General features: G+C 36.6%; 1 protein-coding gene across 2 annotated transcripts in view; it reads left to right on the forward strand.

The window, feature by feature from the left end:
• LOC106142769 (uncharacterized) overlaps window positions 1-17,805 on the forward strand; it is a 537,134-nt gene that overhangs the window by 385,738 nt on the left and 133,591 nt on the right. The window lies entirely within an intron of this gene.

Consider the following 17,805-nt stretch of genomic DNA (forward strand, 5'->3'; position numbering starts at 1 on the left):
TTGTTGCTTATAAATAAATAGATAAAGATGCTCATTACTTAAGACATACAAACAGACACAGATGAAACAAAGAATTATTGAAATAAGAATTTTTATTTTAATAACTATATATGTATCTTGTACCTATGTTAATTTCTTAATAAAATAAAACTTTAAAAAGACTTTTGTCCCGGACTTCGGTGCCATATATAAAAAATTCCAGAAATGACAATGTACCTTATTTCTCCTAAAGGTCTAATAAGTAATGCCAAATCTTTTAATACAAACGTTTATAAGTAGTACAAATACAAATCTTTTTTTTCTATTAAAATGGTATGAATAAAAATAACCAAGCGAAGAAAAACTATACCTTCCGAATTCGGACGAATGAGGTTAAGTGGCCGTTCTACTCGTTTGATAAGAGAATTCTGCTAAAGGTTCAATATAATTGGATTTATTATTATTGGATATGGTAAGTCAAGGGTATTACCAAATTATCAGGTGGCTTACAAAGTCCAAAGCATAAGAGAGTTCCTTACAGCATCACCCAACTTCGAACTGCTTTTCTGACGAAAGTAGCGAAGAACATCTTATATATAAAATTCTCGTGTCACAATGTTTGTCTCCGTACTCCTCCGAAACGGCTTGACCGATTCTCACGAAATTTTGTGAGCATATTGTGTAGGTCTGAGAATCGGCCAACATCTATTTTTTATACCCCTTAGTAACTTAAAAATAATTTATATGGCAAAACAACGTTTGCCGGGACAGCTAGTATATTGTAAAAGAAAGTCAAAGGGTAACAGTGGGGAGCCCGGGGTCCGCTTATGACTACAGTCCAGTTATAGGTTATTACATGAAGTAACGTGGCCATTCAGTCTGTTCAAGACTGTTGGCTCTGTCTCCCCCGCAAGGGATATAGACGTGACCATATGTATGCATGAAGTAACTCCGGTCTGACCTTCAAATACCTGATAAAAAACGTATCACTTGAATCGTTTGAAATAAATTGTTAGTTTTCATTGGCTAAGTTTATAGTAATAATCTCCTCCGGGAAAGAGGCGTGATTTTATGTATGTATGTATGTAAGTTAATAGTTTTTATTCCAAACGACTAACTCTTTTGTTGTTTTCACAACAACAAAAAAATAATAATCCGATTCAATTTCCTATTGGACAGGTAACGTGCCGTCGACGTCCCGTATTTGTTCCCAGAAACAAAGTTGACATGCAAAATGTGTCAAATGTCAGTCATGTGGAAACTGCTGGTTTTTCCCAGGGATTCTTCACCTTTTTATACCTGTATTTGGTGCACATAATACCTCATTAACACCTGCCGTGTATTGATGAGATTTCTCTGTGTTATGTACATGGGTCGGATTGGGAAGACCTAGACGTACGTATCTTGATCAAATTAAGGACGTCCTGGTAAAGGGTCAGGTCAAAAGTACCCTAAAACCGCCGAGCTTGCATGAAGTGATTTATGAATGTGGGTGAAGCGAAGGAAGTATGCAAAGAGATCGTGGCAAGTGGAAAGAGGTAGTCCCTGCCTACCCCTCCGGGAAAGAGGCGTGGTTGTATGTATGTATGTACATAAATTTGGGTGAAAACGTGATGAGGAAATCTGCACATTCAGGCAATTGTATATTTAACTATTAAACTGTGACTACCTAGGTTCGACCGGCAGTGAATGCCTTGTGGCATTACTCGTAAGTCAACATTATGTACATTTTCCGCGCATATAAACCACTTCTGGGAAGAAGCATGACTTAATGTATGTGTATACATACATACATACATAAAATCACGCCTCTTTCCCGGAGGGGTAGGCAGAGACTACCTCTTTCCACTTGCCACGATCTCTGCATACTTCTTTCGCTTCGTCCACATTCATAACTCTCTTCATACAAGCTCGGCGGTTTCGGGTACTTTTGACCTGACCCTTTACCAGGACGTCCTTAATTTGATCAAGATACGTTCGTCTAGGTCTTCCCACTCCGACCTTTCCCTCCACACTCTCCTTGTATATCTGCTTAGTCAACCTGCTTTCATTCATCCTCTCCACATGACCGAACCATCTTAACATACCCTTTTCTATTCCTGTAACTACATCTGTATGTGTATGTTTGTAATCACAGCCGTAAACATTTAAATTCCTATTAAAATGCTGCTGGCTGTCGGGCGTTCGCACCGAACTCCTGCGCAACGCACCGCTACCACGCGCACTTGACGTCAACAAGATGGCTGAAAGAATAGATCTTTTTGCATGTTCTCTGAGCGATTTCATACGAACTGCTTATAAGTTATGTGCTATAATTGAATTATATTGCTTCTCCGTATACTGTCAAGATAGGTTTAAGTCTGATAAGAAGAAAATGAAAGAAAATAACATAATTCGTGCCGTGTGGTTCCCGGCAGCAAAACAGAAAAGAATAGGACCACTTGATCTCTTTCGCATTCTTTAAAAGACGACTAAGTGATAGGCTTATAAACTAGCGGTTCCCTTTTTTAGGCGATGGGCTAGCAACCTGTCATTATTTGAATCCGAATTCTATGATTAATCCAAACAGCTGAACGCGGCCAATCAGTCTTTTCAAGAGTGTTGGCTATATTTACGACGCAGTTGTCCTGTTTTCATAATACTCGTAGAGTTATAAACATACATACATACATAAAATCACGCCTCTTTCCCGGAGGGGTAGGCAGAGACTACCTCTTTCCACTTGCTACGATCTCTGCATACTTCCTTCGCTTCATCCACAATATGTATGTATGTATGTTTTGCATATACAATATGACTAACGTTAGGAAGTCAGACTTAAAAATTAAATAAGAAAGTAATACGACGTAACATTTTAAGTTAAATCTGGCAAAGGTGAAATACTTTTGGCGGAATCACGACTTGCCCGGGCAAGTTCTGGGTGGCCGTTGCCAAAATATGATTGGACCGAGATTCTATTGAGTTGCCAGATGCTTTGTGTCGGCTCAACGGGAATTTTCCCTGATTTTCTGTTTATTTTACATTCCTTTTGGCATGTTGTGCCTCTTTGCTGGCTTGTTTGACGCTCGACTTATGAAACGACGGCGTATATTAGGATTTTTTATTCATTCTTACATACACACACACATATACTTACTCCCTTGTGGGGTAGACAGAGCCGACAGTATTGAAGATAGGCCACGTTCGGCTGTTTGACTTAATGATGGGATTGAAATTCATATAGTGACAGGTTGCTAGCCTAATCGCCTAATAGAAGAATCCCAGGTTTATAAGCCCATCCCTTAGTCGCCTTTTATGACATCCATGGGAAAGAGATGGAGTGGTCTTATTCTTTTTCCTATTAATGTCGGGAACCACACGGCACTATTTATATATGTAAAGTTACTACCTATATACTTACTTAATAATATAAACTCGCAAACGTTCGCATTATATTATATTAGTATGTTCATTTTGATTTATCCTGTAAAAATGTTCGCGAGAGATTCGTAATATCATCTACATACGCGAGCCAAGCCGCCATAAAAGAAATTTCATAAACGTACAAATTGTGAAAAATTAGTCTAGTCTCCTTCCTCCGACATTCAAAATAACCTTTCTAATTCAGTGTAAACACATACATACGTAGTGGTAGGAACTTTAGTTGTTAGTGTGTAACACTGTCGGCTTTGTCTACCCCGCAAGGGATATAGACGTGACCATATGTTTTTATGTATGTAGGTATATATCTGGTATTTTAGAAAATCTACTTCTCCCGTGGGATGTGCGTTTTAAAGTAAAATGTACGCAGGCAAAGCCGCGCGCAATTCCTGGTGCTTAATAGGTGTAATCATTTTAATCTATCAGATATTCTTAAGACTGCAGTGCAGTTTGTTACCGCTTCTTCTGCACAGACGCCTTGGAAGCGGCAGTAAACTTAGTTTTTAAGTAATTTATTTGGCGTCAACCAATGTTGTGTGAAACTAAAAGTTTTGACAATTATTAAGCGATATGAAGTATCCTATAATACTGAATAAAAAATTTTGAATTTTTGAATTTTTTTTTTGACATCTTTTGCCATGGCACACGCCCGATAAGCTATTGCTGTCCCTTTTTACGTCATAATAAAAAGCGAAACAGCGATAGTTTATCGCGCGACAGAAACGGCGTCGCGCGTGCAACATTAGCACAGAGCAAATGACAAAACACCGCGGTGTTCCGCGCTCTGTGGCACAGAACAATAATGGATAACAAGAGTTTGAAATTAATTAAGGTTCAGCTCGGAGCGAATATCGGTTTTCTCCTTTCCAGCAGTAACGAATTATCGATATATCTAATTCTGTAGAGTGTAACAAAAAGGCTGCATTAGTTCTTGTCAGCCCCTGAAGAGCAATGGTAATGTATTTGCATTTAAGATCTTAGGTCTTATTCAAAACTAGCTGTGCCCGTGACTTCGTTCGCGTGGAATAGTTATTATCAAGGATGAATAATTTTCCCCGTTTTTTCACATTTTTCATCATTTCTTCGGTCCTAATAATTGCAGCGTGATGTTATATAGCCTAAAGCCTTCCTCGATAAATGGTCTATTCAACACAAAATAATATATATAATTTTTCAATTCGAACCAGTAGTTCCTGAAATTAGCGTGTTCAAACAAACAAACAAACTCTTCAGCTTTATAATAGTATAGATTTATTTTCATGACATTTTAAACATCACTTAATAATTTTCATAGGTTTCACAACATTGGTTGACGTCAAATAAATTACTTTAGTTTCCTGTCGCTTCCAAAGCGTCAGTGCAAAAGAACCGGTAAGAAACTGGACTGCAGCATTTTCCGCAATCTTTTTTCGAATACAAGTAAAGTGTTTATCTGTTTGTATCTTCCTCTTCATTACTTTATATATAGATTAACCCCTAAGACCCTTCTCTGTGGGTTACTTTGTTAGTGTTTGTTTATTTCGGCATACAATACGGTATTATTGCGTGTAAAATGTCCAAAACTGAAAACCCTCTTAAACTACTATAGGAGGCTATATCATCATGTTTTTACAAAATATCCTCAACATACTCTCCGAACAAAGTAAAGAAAACACAGAACGAAAACTTATAACTTGTCACTTTACAATCACACATACATTTATGAAGTATTTATTCCAGAACAGGGTATACAGATACAAGGGTTAAAAGACTTGAAAGCAACGATTAGCTGACGATGTCTTATTTATTTAAACTGTACTGTACAAAATACGAGTACAAATGTATAGCACAATTGACGGACTTAATGCTAGAAGCATTATCTACTAGTCAACCATTGAGTCTGACAGAGAACTTTATGTCTTCATATAGAATTGGAAGAAACTAGTGACAAATTGCTAGCTCATTGCCGAAGTGCAAATTCCAAGTTTATACTTAATCAGGGATAAATAAAACGTGGAAGCTTCTGTTTATATTTTTTAATTTTAAAATTTTGGTGCCTTTTGGGTAAATATTGGGAAAAACAGCGAACGAAACAAGATGGCGGTTGTATTTCATTATGAATTAGTCAATTGAGTGATTGATTTTTGTAATTTAAATTAAATAATTCAACATATACTTAGCTATGGTATTATTGCTTTTAAAATAGTGAAACATATTTTAGTTCTTGTCATTAAATATAAAAATAATATGTTTAAAAAATCGAGGTTCATAATTTAAAAATTAGGCGATCAAATGCTATTTATATTGCAGAAGCCGGTGACGAGAAAATCCACAATTAAATAGTTATATTGAAACTTGAAACTTCATTAAAAAAAACCAGTAACTAGTAAAAGTATTTTCCTTTTTCTTTCTTATTTGTCCTTAAGTGGCAGCTTTGTACAAATTTTATTTTAGAATCCCGACCCCTGTCACGGTAGGTCACGCGCCTTGAAATATTAAGTCGGAGACGTGAGCAGCCCGCCTTATTTTTTTGAAGGCCTTATATTGCCCCTTTGTTTCACAAAACGCGTTTTTATAAGTTCCACGTGTGCTGCGAATTTTTGATGTTAATAGTATTATGTATGTTTTGGTAGGGTGGACTTGGAATTTGTTGTAGTACTTTAGTTATAAACATATAATCATGTCTCTGCGGGTTTTATACCCTTGCAGGATAGACAAAGCCAACAGTCATCAAAAGACTGAAAGGCCACGTTCAGCTGTTTAGCTTAATGATAGAATTAAGATTCAAATAGTCGCAGGTTGCTAGCCCATTGCCTAAAAGAGGAATCGCAAGTATATCTTATATATAAAATTGTCGTGTCACAATGTTCATTCCCGTTCTCCTCCGAAACGGCTAAACCGATTCTCACTATTGCGAGTATATTGCGTAGGTCTGAGAAACGGCCAACATCTATTTTTAATACCCCTTAGTGATAAGAGTTGTCCACTTTAACTAGAAATTACTTAAAAATTATTTATATCGAAAAATAACGTTTATCGGAATAGCTAGTAAGCTATATACTTGCGATATAAAAATCTATAAAAGAAAATAATATAAAAAACAAATCCAAGGATTCATTGAATATAATTCCACATACAAAAAAACTAGCTTCGCGTGAATCGAACGATTTTTACGAATGATCGAGCCATCGGTTGAATAGCACAAAAAACATTTTGTTGGTGGATTGTTTCAAAGGATATGCGTCCCGAATTACTAGGAATCATTTTGTCGCTATTTTCATTTTTGTGTTGTTTATTTTTTTTAAATGTTTTTCTTTTTTTACGTGAAATTTGAGTCAAATATTGTTGGTTGCTAGTATTATTCTAAAAACTGTTCTTGATTGTAATCACGCCCATTTTCTGGAGGGGTAGGCAGGGACTACATCTTTCCTCTTGCCACGATCCCTGTATACTTCTTTCGCTTCATCATCATAATTCCAATCATACAAGGTCATCGGTTTCGGGTAATCTTGACCTGATCTTATGCCTAAACTTATATTAAATAGAGCATAGATTGTGGCTTCCAAAAATAAAATTAAAACAAGCAATTAAAAAGATATATATGATCGTTACGAATACCGCAGACATAGCAAAGTATTAGAAACGGCACGTCCAATAAATCAGGACCAACATGTGTAACTGATGACCGCCCTGATCGATCTTTCTGTCAGTTTTGTTGCTCTGTGCAAACAGGTGGTTGATATAATCTTAACTAATATATCTTGTTTTTTTTTCTAAGATATTGCACGTTGTTGTAAAATTAGACTTACTGTATTTGATCAATTGAAATGTCCAAATGAACGTGGCGCTAGAGTCTTCTAGGCTGTTGGCTCTGTCTACTGTGTGATAAAGACGTGTTATATTTTTTTAAAGTGATAACTCTTTGGAATCGTAAGTAATATTTGACATCAATAAGTGATACCCTTTATTCTACACTAGTGACTCGCCCGGCTTCGCACGGGTAGCCTTTATAGATATAAACCGTCCTCAGAAAACTCTTTGGTTATTTCTCTTTAGTTTAAGTTCAATTTTTTTTTCCTTAATGTATAAATAAATAAAATAAAGAAAGACAGTGTAGGTTGTAAAAGTCGAGATAGACTCATAAACTTGTAATTCTCCTTTCAGGCGATGAGCTAACGACCTGTCACTATTTGAATCTCAATTCTACCATTAAGCCGTACTGCTGCACATAGTCATAGCCATTTCAAAGGACATACATATGGTCACGTCATATCCCTTGCGGGGTAGACAGAGCCAACAGTCTTGAAAAGACTGAATGGCCACGTTCAGCTATTTGGCTTAATGATAGAATTGAGATTCCAATAGTGACAGGAATATGGACTATCAGTGGACTCTTTCAGGGACAATTGGCTCGATAGATACCTAACTATACATATACCGTGTGGTTCCCGGCACCAATAAAAAAAAGAATAGGACCACTACATCTCTTTCCCATGGATGTCGTAAAAGGCGACTAAGGAAACGGCTTACAAACTTGGAATTCTTTTTTAGGCGATGGGCTAGCAACGTGTCTCTATTTGAATCGCAATTCTATCATTAAGCCAAATAGCTGAACGTGGCCATTCAGTCTTTTCAAGACTGTTGGCTCTGTTTACCCCGCAAGGGATATAGACGTGACCGTATGTGTTTAATATAGTTTGTATTGTGCAACCTCTTTTCTGTTTTATTCAGAATGTGTCTTAACTGGCCAGTTACAAAAATTTTTAAGTGTGCATTTCATTCTTTTTTACAATGTAATATCCAGTACAAATCAAATTGTTTTAACATTATTGTATCAATAAGTTCAGCGGTTTATTACAGTGCATATTTAAAGTTAAACCAACGTGCAGTTTTACTTCATCCCAAGAGCATCGCCAGTTTATTTCCATATCTAAGTTTTACTTTTTATAGAGTGCTTTAACGTATCTAACAGTATGTATGTATGTATATAGCTAACACGTCGAAATGAATAAATATACAATATTGAATGAATAAATGTCGTGTAAAGTTGTAGGTACACTAATTAACACGTGGTTTTGTCCCGAAGTTCAGTATGGCCAGAAACTTGCCACTCGACAAGCTTTTCAGAGCTGGAATAAATTGCGAAAGTTCGGAATCTTGCATTTTTTTGTAACCGAAATAAATAAGAAGTGAATATTACGTGTATTGAAACGGTTTATGTACTTTAAAAAAATCATTCTGATTTTGTTTGCAGAGACTACTAAATCTTTTTTGTAATCTTTCATAAAATTTGTTTTAGCATTTTTTGTTGTTAACGTTATTTTTGAGGTTTATAACAAAACATCGGTGAGTTTTTATACATATACATACATATACTTAATCACGTTTTTATTCCTACGGGGTAGACAAAGCCAACATTGTTGAAAAGAAAAAAGTCCATGTTCAGCTGTATGGCTTGAGATTCAAAGAGATTTTTGTAAAACTTCTTACATTTTGCAAATAGCCAATTTTACTTTTACCACTATTTATAGGAGCAAGATTTTTAAGAATTAATATCATATATAAATATAATAGCTATTCCACTTGTTCACTCAAGTAGAAACTTCTGAATCTGATTATAAGCTTTAAATTTTCAATTGACTAACACTTTTCAATATGAGCGGTTATCTAAAACGAACGGCGAACTTTCAAAATGGCGGATTGTAATTTTAGACTAATTTTCTGGCGAACGAGCCAAAAAGCCTTCAAATCCGACATAACGTAGATCGCACAGAAGTGGATTTTAAACGATTCATATTCGCTATTTTATTTGTCACAAGTTTTTACACGCAGCGTCGCCCGCGCTAATTTAGCGCCACCTACAAATAATATAGGATTTTCGCAAATCCCACGATTTTAAGTTTTGAATGGGATGTGACCCTATTTTCTTCTCCAGACTCTGAATTATTTATACGCAAAATTACTAGAAAATTAGTTCAGTAGATAACGCGTGAAGAAACAACAAACAAACATACTTTCGGATTTTTTATAAGTTGGGTTTTACGAATGTTCAGGTTTTCTTTGACACTTTTCATATTTTTTTTTTATTAATATTCTTACATACATAAATAAAATCACACCTCTTTCTCGGAACGTAGGGGTAGGCGGAGACTACATCTTTACACTTTCCCCTATCCCTGCATACTTCTCCACTCTTCTTTCGGGTACCCTTGACCTGACCTTTTGCCATATTCTTCTTGGGGTTTTTTTTAAACGAACTCCAAGTAAAGCCGCGGTCAAAAGCCCGTCGCATATAAAGAGGCTTAGTTCGGTTTAAAATCCATTAAAATGGATTCCATTAAAACTATCAGCGGCGCAGCGTATTTGTTTACTATCATTTCGAATGAAGCACCATTTTTACTGCGAACGTAATATTGCGTAAAAGCCGTATTAATCCCATTAATCCCGTTATAGATTTTGCACTCCACTGCGAATGGTTTCAGCTTTGGTGGTTCTAAATGTGTGTTAAGTGAGGGGCAGTGCGGTCCGCTTTTAAAATAGTCGGTCTCTGCATACTTCTTTCGCTTCATCCACATTCATCACTCTTCATGCAAGCTCGGCGGTTTCGGGTACTTTTGACCTGACCTTTTGCCAGGACGTCCTTAATTTGATCAAGGCACGTTCGTCAAGTCCTGACCACTCATATATATTACATAATCACGTCTATATCCCTTGCGGCGTAGACAAAGTCCACAGTCTTGAAAACACTGAAAGGCCACGTTCAGCTTAACGATGAACTTATATCATCAACTTTTTTTTGTAGTTTTATTTTTTACTAGATAAACAAAATACTTTATTTATGATATTCGAAACAATTAACAAAACCCCGAAACGAATCATGTTACTTTCAGATCAAATATCCATTGAATTCGAAATAAAAAATAACGCGTTATTTATCTCAATTCTATCATTAAGCCAAACAGTTGAACGTGGCCTTTCAATATTTTCAAGACTGTTGGCTCTGTCTACCCCGCAAGGGATATAGACGTGATGATATGTATGTATGTATTTGTCCGAATCAAGCGTTTACTAATAACGACGACCATCGACTAAAACGGCAGCAATGAATTTAAAACAATTTGGCTTCAGCTCGGGTCGCCGCCAAACCGCTGGATTCAAATGTGACAGGATAGATTCACAGGGTTGCTGATTCTTTAAATGTATTTCATATTCTTTATTATTTCCTTTTTACATACATACATACATAAAATCACGCCTCTTTCCCGGAGTGGTAGGCAAGAGACTACCTCTTTCCACTTGCCACGATCTCTGGATACTTCCTTCGCTTCATCCACATTAATAACTCTTTTATTATTTCCTTTTTCATTAATTTATATGATCACGTTTATATCCCTTGCGGGGTACACAGAGACGGCAGTCTTGAAAGACTGACCACGTTCAGCTGTTAGGCTTAATTATAGTATTGAGATTCAAATGATGACAGGTTGCCCCATGGATTTCGTAAAAGACGACTAAGGGGTAGGCTTACAAACTTGGGATTATTCTTTTAGGCGATGGGCTAGCAACCTGTCACTATTTGAATCTCAATTCTATCTTAAAGCCAAATAGCTGAACATGGCCAGTCAGTCTTTTCAAGATTGTTGGCTCTGTCTACCCCGCTAAGGATATAGACATGATTATATGTATGTATGTAAGTATGCAGAGATCTTGGCAAGTGGAAAGATGTAGTCTCTGCCCACCCCTCCGGGAAAAGGCGTGATTTTATGGATGTAAATAACAATAATGTGGGTAGTTTTCAATTGCGAGGCAGCCCTATTAGAAGCCAGGGCCAAATGCACAATCTATGTAATAGGCCGGATCGGATAACAATCAGATTAATTTATACGAGGCTCCGCGAAGCCCCGCGCCTTATTAGTGGAATTCCTAACATTAGTGCCGTGTGGTTTCCGGCACTAATAGAAAAAAGAATAGGACCACTCTATCTCTTTCCTATGGACGTTCTCTAGTCTTTCTCGTGATCCCTTGTGTAGTAGGGGCGCACTAAATGACATACATACATATATACATATATACATAAAATCACGCCTCTTTCCCGGAGGGGTAGGCAGAGACTACCTCTTTCCACTTGCCACGATATCTGCATACTTCCTTCGCTTCATCCACATTCATAACTCACTACATGCAAGCTCGGCGGTTTCGGGTACTTTTGACCTGACCCTTTACCAGGACCATACCATTTTAATTAAATATCTGAATTAATTTTAATTAAATATCTGAATTAATTTTAATTAAATATTCCATCTTCGGATTATCTAAATGTTGTTACTGGGTTTAATCTTGTTTGGACACGGACGCCGCCGGTAGGATTTGCGAATTGTTCAACAGTTATGCGATTGGCTTTGCAATTCTTCGTCGGTAATTCCCTTATTTCGCGTGGGAATTGTGGGATTTTGTTCGTGTTTATTAATTACGTTTATTTGTACTTAGATGATATTATGCTTGCAGCTCCGTTCGTGTAGAATTAACTATAGATTAATTCCCGTTCTCATGGGAATCGTTTTTTTTAATATTTCGTCTTCTTAACACCCAGTAATTTTGACTTTCGGCTGCTCTTCAGTCACTCAGACAGTCGTTCAGTTAAAGCCTTTATCAGTATTTGTATAGTATGTAGGTCATAATTACATCTTTATTTATACTTACAAAAAAATACATACATAAAATGACGCCTTTTTCTCAGAGGGGTAGGTAGAGGCTACAATTTTCCATTGGCCAATGTGGATGAAGCCAAAGATGTGTGCAGGGAGCACACATCTTTCGCTTCATCCACATTCATAACTCTCTTTTCGCAATCTAAGTAAGCTCGGCGGTTCCAGGTAGGTACCCTTTACCTGACTTGCCACAAAATGTATATACTTATTATATCCATTTTTACGTAAAACATACATACTTACATATATATGTATGTTTTAGCTTGTACTCTGTCTACGTACAACTGTGGGCAGACTCTTGTAAAACTGAAAGGCCACGTTCAGCTGTTTGGCTTAGTGATAAAATTGCAGAAGAATCCCAAGTTTATAAGCCTATCCCATAGTCGCCTTTTACCACATCCATGGGTAAGGGATACAGTGGTCGAAATAGCAACCTTTCATTGATTTTCAAAAACGAATCGAGTTTCCCTAGTACCGGATAATCGAACGGTCCAAAACGGACAATGGCCGGGTGATTAAACCGAGTTATTTCATTAGCACTTGATGTTCGGAATTCTATTGCGACGCACGTTAAAATGTTCGGGTGCCGCTTCTACACATGTTATTCGATCTATCGGAAAATTTGTTAAGTTACAGGTGTATAGTGCCGTGTTGTTCCCGGCACCAATGAAAAAAAGAATAGAACCACTCCATCCCTTTCCCGTGGATGTCGTAAAAGGCTAAGACTAAGGGACTAAGGGATAGGCTTACAAACTTGGGATTCTTCTTTAGGCGATGGGCTAGCAACCTGTCACTATTTGAATCTCAATTCTATCATTAAGCCAAAAAGCTGAACGTAGCCATTCAGTCTTTCTCTCTCACTCTCTTTCAGTCTCACCATTCAGTCATAACTGTTGGCTCTGTCTACCCCGCAAGGGATATAGACGTGACCATATGTATGTATGTATGTTATAGGTGTATATGCTTTTGCGCGAGACTTTAATACCGTGGGAAATTTAAGGAAGTTGTTAATAATGAAGGTTTTGTCTGTCTATGTGCTTGCTATATCATAAAAATCGGGGTTCTTTTTCTCCGTCTCAGTCTTTTTCTACTTTTCCGTTTAAAACTTACATACATAAACGTCTTTCAGCAGACAGAGCAGAGATAATAGTTTCAATAAGACATGAAAGCCTTGTCCATCTTGATGATGAAGATGATGAATGCCCTAATGATGAAGTGAGATTCAAATAGTGACAGGTTGCTTATCAATGACCTAATGACAATCCAAATAGAAACAGGTTGCTAACCTCATCTCCTGAAACACGAATCTTTTTTCAAGTTTATCAATTTATTAACTGGATAATTAATTTGTTTTTTCCGTTTCAACTACGTTTTAGTAAGTTAATTTCCATTCCGTCGAATTCGGGAAAAATTCCGCGAACCGAATATCCGAAAAAATATCGTATAACAAAAAATATGAACAACTCAGATATTAAAATATATATATATACGGGACAAATTACACTGATTGAGTTAGCCTCGAAGTAAGTTCGAAACTTGTGTTACGAGATACCAACTCAACGATACTATATTTTATAATAAATACTTATATAGATAAACATCCAAGACCCAGGACAATCAGAAAAAGTTCTTTTCTCATCATGCCTTGACCGGGATTCGAACCCGGGACCTCCGGTGTCACAGACAAGCGTACTACCGCTGAACCACAGAGGCCGTCATTATAGATATTTCACAATGATTTCGGTGAAAAAAATAAATTAACCGGTAAATGACAAAGTTCGATTATATCGGTATTTTTATACCCCGGGCGTTGTATAAAAATAATTAAATTTCACAATTTTTAATCGTTACGGAGGGTATCTGTTCTGGGATATTCTGGCTGCTCGGAGCAGATTGGCAATTATAAAAATGGGCAAAATCGTCCTTGATAAAAAGGGGCTAGGTTTTTTTAAGCTCAACTCGGACGGAGCGGTGTTCAGACTTGTATATCTATAATACAATATATTTTTGTTTTACCACGGAATCTAATATTTACTAGCTGTGACGGCAAACGTTGTTTTGTTATATATATAATTTTAAGTAATTTCTAGTTAAAAAAAAATGTTAAGGATGGACAACCCTTATCACTAAGGGGTAAATAGATGTTGGCTGATTCTCAGACCTAATCAATATGCTCACAAAGTTTCATTCATATGAATCGGTCAAGCCGTTTCGGAGGAGTACGGGAACGAACATTGTGACACGAGAATTTTATATGTTAGATATAAAATTCTTCCGTTACTGAGTGATTGAATGACAACGAACCTACATCCAAAACCACTGGGTTTAGAGACTTGAGACTAGGTATGTAGGTTTCATTATGTGGTCTAGGGGTGCATTTAGAAAGGGTTTCCCGGAATTAGGCAATCGCCGTGTTTTTTCGTTTTACGCGAATGAAGCTGCGGGCGTTCTCTAGTTTTTCAGGATGTCAGTATGGATGTTTATTACTCCTTCACGCAAAAACTACAGAACCGATTACGATGAAATTTGGTATGTAGATAGCTTAAGACCCAGAATAACATATAGGCTACTTTTTATCCCGGAGTTCCCGCGGGATTGATAGAGTTTCCATGCGGACGAAGTCGCGGGCGGCCTCTAGTTTATAATAATATTGAGGTATCTTAGTATAAACACGATTTTTCTTCGGTTGAAATCCGTCTTTGGTCCCGTCCCGTCCAAAGTTTAAATGAATATTACGCATTTCGTCCGTGTAAGTTCCAAATTGTGTTTTTTGTGTTATAAGATGACTTTTATAAGCTTATTTCTCATAAGTTCTACGTAAATTACAAAAGAATAAAGTGAAAACGCTTGCGTTTTTTAAGCTTTCAAACAATTTCAACTTTGCGATGTTCACAAGTTTAGATTAACTCATTCAATTATGTTTTGTTATGTACCTACTTCTTTTTTTTAGTCGTAAATCCCTTATTATTATAATAAACTAGCTTTCGCCCACGACTTCGTGAACCTGTTTTCACAAATTGAATAACTGATTTACTACAAACAGCTAAAATCAATTTCATTTATATCAATTCCAGCGTGTGGTTCCCGGCACCAATACAAAAAAGAGTAGGACTACTTCATCTCTTTCCCATGGATATCGTAAAAGGCGACTAAGGGATCGGCTTAAAAACTTGTTTTTTTTTAGGCGATGGGCTAGCAATCTGTCACTATTTGAATCTCAATTCTGTCATTAAGCCAAAAAGCTGAATGTGGCCTATCGGTCTTTTCAAGACTTTTGACTCTGCCTACCCCATAAGGGTGTAGGGCACTTAATTAATAGGCAATGCCGATTTGCTTTAATTTTAGATCTGGCAACACCGCGATTGTCATCGCATTATATGCGTTTACTCGACTTTTAAGAATCATACATACATACATATGGTCACGTCTGTATCCCTTGTTTGGTAGACAGAGCCAACAGTCTTGAAAAGACTGATCGGCCACGTTCAGCTATTTGGCTTAATGATAGAATTGAGATCCAAATAATGACAGGTTGCAAGCCCATCGCCTAAAAAAAGGAATTCCAAGTTTGTAAGCCTTTCCCTTAGTCGCCTTCCTATTCTTTTTTGTATTGGTGCCGGGAACCACACGGCACGAAGAATCATGCTTGCTTACCTAATACGCGCACAAAAGCTCACCATACGAATTCTTCATTGCTAATTACCGAGATTATTAGATTTAAGTGACGTGACGTCAATAAGTGATACCTTGTATCCAGTGTTGAAAATAAATCTATTCTATTCTAAACAGAGCAAACATATTTTATCAGTTAGTCACAAATTGCTGAAGATTCATATATGTATGTACGAGTATATTATATGGAAGGTAATAATAGACATACGAAATTATATTTTTATGCCTCATATTTCATACAGCCAACGTGTAGGATAAAAACTTTGTAAGAAGGTAGGAAGAGAACACGCTGCCTCGATATGATGATATCATCCGTAAAGCTTCAGCCCCTTTGATGGCGTAAAGCGACTTATTCTGTCATTGACGACCTTTGCAGCGCAGTGGTAGAGTGCTTGCGTGTGATACCCAAGGTTCCAGGTTTAAATCACAGTTAGAACATAATGAAAGACGAACTATATCTGCATACTTGCTTTCACGCTGGTCAATTAATGAAGAAAAAAAAATTTGTTTCTGCCAACGAATTTTGTTAAACTTCCGAATCTTTTATAGGCGATAACGTGCGCGTTTAATACTTACTTGTAGTATTTATAAATAGTATATATATAATGCAACGCGAAGCTTTAAAATCAGTTAACACTTGATACGAATCGCTCCTCTTGTCGCTATCAAACAGACCTCAGCTTTAAGCCTAGGATTTAGGGGATAAGCGACCAGCCATCGCAGACTGAATCCAGCCACATAATCTTGGATCCAACACAGGTGTGTTTATGATTTTCAACATATTATTAATATTATTTACTTTCTAGGTTATGGTGCTGTGTGGTTGCCGGCACTTATAGATAAAAGAATAGGGCCACTCGATCTCTTTTCTGTAGATGTCGTAAAAAGTAAGGGGTATGCTTATACACTTGGGATTCTTTTAGGCGATAGGCTAACAACCTGCCACTATTTGAATCTCAATTCTATCATCAAGCCAAAAAGCTGAACGTGGCTTTTCGGTCTTTTAAGATTGTGGGCTCTGTCTAAAAGATATAGACGTGGTTATATGTATGTGTATGTATGTATTTAATTTCTAATAAGACTCGTATTTTTACGGGTAATCGGTAACGTTCCTGTTACTACAATAGATAAATAAATGTGGAACAAATTACGCATATCGAGTTTGCCTCAAAATAAGTTCGAGATTTATTTCGAGAGATACTAACTCAACGATATTGTATTTTATAATACTTAAATAGATAAACATCCAAGTCCCAGACCAATTAAAACATTGTTACACCTTGTAGATAACCTATTTATAACTAAATCTATTACAAAACTATACACAAGATTAATACAAAAATATGAGATATTTCATTATAACACGCGAATATTTAGGTCAAATTCCAAAACGATTGTGATATATGTATCAACACATATTAACCGCCGGAACATATGAAATTAACAGTATTTCTGTTTAGTTATTTATTACAGAGGAAAAAGGAAATTTGGCTATGATTTATTTTATAATGCCGTAGAATATATTTTTGTATGTTTCGTCTTCTACGAGTAGCTTATATCGGTCGAACCTATTTAACTAACCTATATTTTATTCACATACATACATGCATAAAATCACATCTATATCCCTTGCGGGATAGACAAGGCCAGCAGTCTTGAAAAGACTGATTGGTCACGTTCAGCTATTTGGCTTAATGATACAATTGAGATTCATATAGTGACAGGTTGCTGGTCCATCGCCTAAAAGAAGAATACCAAGTATATAAAGTCTTTCCTTTGATTAGCTTTGCCTATCTGCACGGGAACAGAAGCAGCTGGTACACAATATGTTCTGCCTTAGCTTCCATACCAACATGGAAGCTTTGAAAATCGTTATAATTGTTTGTTTCTTTGTAATATCTTTATTGTACATGCGAAAAAACACAAAAATACAGTATGTCGTTATTTGAATCTCAATTACAACATTAAGCCATATAGCTGAACGTGACCTTAGATTTGGGGCTTGTCTTGGACCTTGTCTACAAAGTAAGGATAAAGGCGTGATTGT

This window comes from Amyelois transitella, chromosome 25 (assembly GCF_032362555.1).
Source record: "Amyelois transitella isolate CPQ chromosome 25, ilAmyTran1.1, whole genome shotgun sequence".
Taxonomy (NCBI): Eukaryota; Metazoa; Arthropoda; class Insecta; order Lepidoptera; family Pyralidae; genus Amyelois; species Amyelois transitella.